A 5,038-nucleotide genomic window follows, 5' to 3' on the forward strand; every position below is an offset into this window, starting at 1 on the left:
GAGCAACAGTTCCAAACAAAGAGAGCAACAGTTCTTCACAGAGAGAGCAGCAGTTGTTCTACAGAAAGAGCAACAGTTCTTAACAGAGAGGGCAGCAGTTCTAAGCGGAGAGAGCAGCAGTTCTCCAGAGAGAGAGCAACAGTTCTTAACAGAGAGAGCAGCAGTTCTAAGCGGAGAGAGCAGCAGTTCTCCAGAGAGAGAGCAGCAGTTCTCCAGAGAGCACGTGGTTGGGAGGTGCGACGAGACGAGGTTTAATAAAGCGGCTCACGGCGGCGTTGATGAACGGAGCCGACAATCGGCGCTCGTTTCCGCTGGAGACGTTTTAAAACAAAGCGCTGAATCACGATTAGCTTCAAAGTGTCAGTTGGGAAGATGAAAGGACAAAGTCGTCTTCCTAATAAATCACCGTTGCGACAATTAAAGGGGTGTGCAGAGATAAATAACCCGGCGGGATGTAATAATGTCCTGAATTAGTGATGTATTATTAAAAATAATGGCCGCCGCCGCCGTCGCCAGCCCTCTGGAACGGCGTTGATGAACGCCGCCATTAAAGCTGACAAACTGGAGAGAAAGTCTGGAAACGAAGCAGCTGCGTCGTCGCAGGTGGTTTTTATGAACACTGGATATCGTCTCGTAACTGTGTTATAGAGCTGGAGGGTTGTTTCCTTTTCCTTTCAACTCTCTGTCGGGTTGTTATTATGGTGACTGTCAAAATAAAACCACCAAGGTGGATTGTTATTAAGGCGACTGTCAAAATAAAACCACCAAGGTGGATTGTTATTAAGGCGACTGTCAAAATAAAACCACCAAGTTGGATTGTTATTACGGCGACTGTCAAAATAAAACCACCAAGTTGGATTGTTATTAAGGCGACTGTCAAAATAAAACCACCAAGTTGGATTGTTATTACGGTGACTGTCAAAATAAAACCACCAAGGTGGATTGTTATTACGGTGACTGTCAAAATAAAACCACCAAGTTGGATTGTTATTACGCTGACTGTCAAAATAAAACCACCAAGTTGGATTGTTATTACGCTGACTGTCAAAATAAAACCACCAAGGTGGATTGTTATTACGGTGACTGTCAAAATAAAACCACCAAGTTGGATTGTTGTTACGGTGACTGTCAAAATAAAACCACCAAGTTGGATTGTTATTAAGGTGACCATCAAATAAAACTACCAAGTTGGATTGTTATTACGGTGACTGTCAAAATAAAACCACCAAGTTGGATTGTTGTTACGCTGACTGTCAAAATAAAACCACCAAGTTGGATTGTTATTACGGTGACTGTCAAAATAAAACCACCAAGTTGGATTGTTATTAAGGCGACTGTCAAAATAAAACCACCAAGTTGGATTGTTATTACGGTGACTGTCAAAATAAAACCACCAAGGTGGATTGTTATTACGCTGACTGTCAAAATAAAACCACCAAGTTGGATTGTTATTACGGCGACTGTCAAAATAAAACCACCAAGTTGGATTGTTATTAAGGCGACTGTCAAATAAAACCACCAAGTTGGATTGTTATTACGGTGACTGTCAAAATAAAACCACCAAGGTGGATTGTTATTACGGTGACTGTCAAAATAAAACCACCAAGTTGGATTGTTATTACGGTGACTGTCAAAATAAAAGCAACAAGTTGGATTGTTATTACGGTGACTGTCAAAATAATACCACCAAGTTGGATTGTTATTACGCTGACTGTCAAAATAAAACCACCAAGTTGGATTGTTATTACGCTGACTGTCAAAATAAAACCACCAAGTTGGATTGTTATTACGGTGACTGTCAAAATAAAACCACCAAGTTGGATTGTTATTACGCTGACTGTCAAAATAAAACCACCAAGTTGGATTGTTATTACGCTGACTGTCAAAATAAAACCACCAAGTTGGATTGTTATTACGCTGACTGTCAAAATAAAACCACCAAGTTGGATTGTTATTACGCTGACTGTCAAAATAAAACCACCAAGTTGGATTGTTATTACGCTGACTGTCAAAATCAAACCACCAAGTTGGATTGTTATTACGCTGACTGTCAAAATAAAACCACCAAGTTGGATTGTTATTACGCTGACTGTCAAAATAAAACCACCAAGTTGGATTGTTATTAAGGCGACTGTCAAAATAAAACCACCAAGTTGGATTGTTATTACGCTGACTGTCAAAATAAAACCACCAAGTTGGATTGTTATTACGGCGACTGTCAAAATAAAACCACCAAGTTGGATTGTTATTACGCTGACTGTCAAAATAAAACCACCAAGTTGGATTGTTATTACGCTGACTGTCAAAATAAAACCACCAAGTTGGATTGTTATTACGGTGACTGTCGTTTGCTTCCACAATTTGTATCTTTAAGTTTCAAGTGTTTGTTTTTTTTTTTCCGAAGTAAACGTAGCATTGGCAGAAACGTCTCTAAACACCCAGAACCACTTTTCAACAACATAATCTGCAACTCTGACAATTTCCCGCCAGAAGTCGCCTGTTGTTTTCCCTCGCGTGATTGTTTTTCTTTCAACTCTGTCAATATGTCACGTTTCTACGACGCAAACATTCAAACCGCCTAAATGGCGAGTCGGTCGTTACGGTAACACTCCTATAAACGCCGTCTGTGTTCACGCTGATTGGAAATGATTTTTAAATTTTTTTTTAAACAGCCTCAATGAACCACTCCTGGGTTATTTTCCCACGTTGTCGTTGTTTAGTCGGCTCGTCCGTCGTGCCCGAACCCGACGCCGGCCGTCGTCACGGAAATCGATTCGGACGCGGCAATTGTCCCGACGCATGTGAGCGCCGCGCGACGTTCTGCTGATGCAAGGTGGGGACGTATTACCGCCACGCGCTGCATTGTCCAACTCTATTATGTAAAGAACTTGCCCCTCTTGCCCCCTGTGTGTGTGTGTGTGTGTGTGTGTGTGTGTGTGTCTGCGCGTGTCGGCCGCAATGCATTTACATTTTATCTTGTCATTTTAGATTTGTCATAAATCTACCTGCAGAATACATTGTTTCTGTGTCCCTGTGTGTGTGTGTGTGTGTGTGTGTGTGTGTGTGTGTGTGTGTGTGTGTGTGTGTGTGTGTGTGTGTGATTGCAGCCAGCGCACAAGGACATTTGGTAACGACTGCAGGAAACGAAGGACGTGAACGATGCCTCGCGAGTTGATGAACCACGACACCTGATTAACTCATCCTCTGTTAGACTTGTTGCAGATTTTATTTTGTAATTTTAAAAAAACAACCTTTTTTTTAAATTCCAGCTCAGGTAGCTGTCCTTGTCCTCTGAGTGTCTCTGCGTGTCTCTGAGTGTCTCTCGCTGCACCGCAGTGTAAATAAAGTCCACGCAGCTGCAGGACGTTCTAATGAATGCGGCTCTGGATGTTACGGCGCCACCCGGGGGACGGCTCGTTTGGAGATAATTATCTCTTACAGCTGGTCGAAAGTTGAAGAAGAGCGGTAGAAAGTGTCTTCATGTGTGAGTATTTGGCTGTGAGAAACTAAAAGAAAATTAAAGCTGTAAGCAGTGCGGCTTTTTTTTATGACTTTTATTTTGAAAAAACAGAATAAAAAGTAGCTAATTAGCTAGTGATTCGTGACCGCGGCGCCCCCATTAGGCCACGTAGCAAATTTCAGCTCAATCGGACAATGTTTGTTAGCATGCTAACGGGCATGCTAGGCCGCGAGCTAGTTGATCCACCTGAAAATCTCAGGTGGATCGCGGAATCTTTCGCGAGGTCCCAAATAAAAACCAAGTGTGGACGGAGGAGCAGCTTTCTGAAACCCACAACACTGAGAGGAGCTGATTTAAGCCACGACTCCTCGTGTTCCATCAACCAATCAGTGCAGAGCACAGGTGGATCTTGAGCTCAACCAATTAACACTTTACTCACCTGTGCGTGTTTTAAAACAGGACTTGTAAAAAGTGTTGCCTGCTCAGTGATTTTGTCATTTTCTGAATTCCTGATAATTAATTTAATTTAATTTAATTTCTTCTCTCGCTCTGTGAATCGAAATCTCTATTTGCAGTGTGCAACTATTGTAACTGTCCTTTATTCGGCTTTATTCAACAGCACCCCACTAGTGGCCCGACATCAAAGCGTTTCTGAAACTTTTCTGAAACAAAAACGCAAAAAGAAAAAAATGTCCTCTCGTTTCGATTCTCCACTTTCCACACCGTCAGTGTCTTTTTTTTAAATGCTGACAAATCCCCTCCTTCAAACGGGTCAGAGGGGAGGAGAGAGAGAGAGAGAGAGAGAGAGAGAGAGAGGCGAAGGACAGGAAGGAGAAAATACCGTGGAGTAAAAAACGATAAAGTCAAGGACAAGGCAGGACAACAGGAGCAGGTGGATAAAGACATGATTATGATAAACCAACAGCATGTGTACACACACACACACACACACACACACACACCCCTCCCCCTCCCCGTGTCGTCTCTTCCTGTGACCAGCCACTAATTTATGACATGAAAGGTTCCTGAGAGGTTCTAATAAATCTGGTTCATCACTGTTAAACTCAAGGTCACGTGAAGGACGCCGTCCTCACCGTCTTCATCATCTTCACCGTCTTCACTGTCTTCAATGTCTTCATCGTCTTCACCGTCTTCGCCGTCTTCGCCGCCTTCAATGTCTTCGCCGTCTTCACTGTCTTTGTCGTCTTCACTGTCTTCGCCATCTTCACTGTCTTCATCGTCTTCACCGTCTTCACCGTCTTCAATGTCTTCGATGTCTTCGCCGCCTTCAGTGTCTTCAGTGTCTTCGCCTTCTCTGTCTTTGCTGTCTTCGCCGTCTTCGTCATCTTCACTGTCTTTGTCGTCTTCGCCGTCTTCACTGTCTTCGTCGTCTTCAGTCTTCGTCGTCTTTGCCGTCTTTGTCGTCTTTGTCGTCTTCGCCATCTTCGACGTCTTCACTGTCTTCGTCGTCTTCACTGTCTTCGTCATCTTCACTGTCTTTGTCGTCTTCGCCATCTTCGCCGTCTTTACTGTCTTCATCGTCTTCACCTTTTCTATCTTCACTGTCTTCACTGTCTT

Source organism: Blennius ocellaris (genome assembly GCF_963422515.1).
Source record: "Blennius ocellaris genome assembly, chromosome: 20".
NCBI classification, from domain to species: domain Eukaryota; kingdom Metazoa; phylum Chordata; class Actinopteri; order Blenniiformes; family Blenniidae; genus Blennius; species Blennius ocellaris.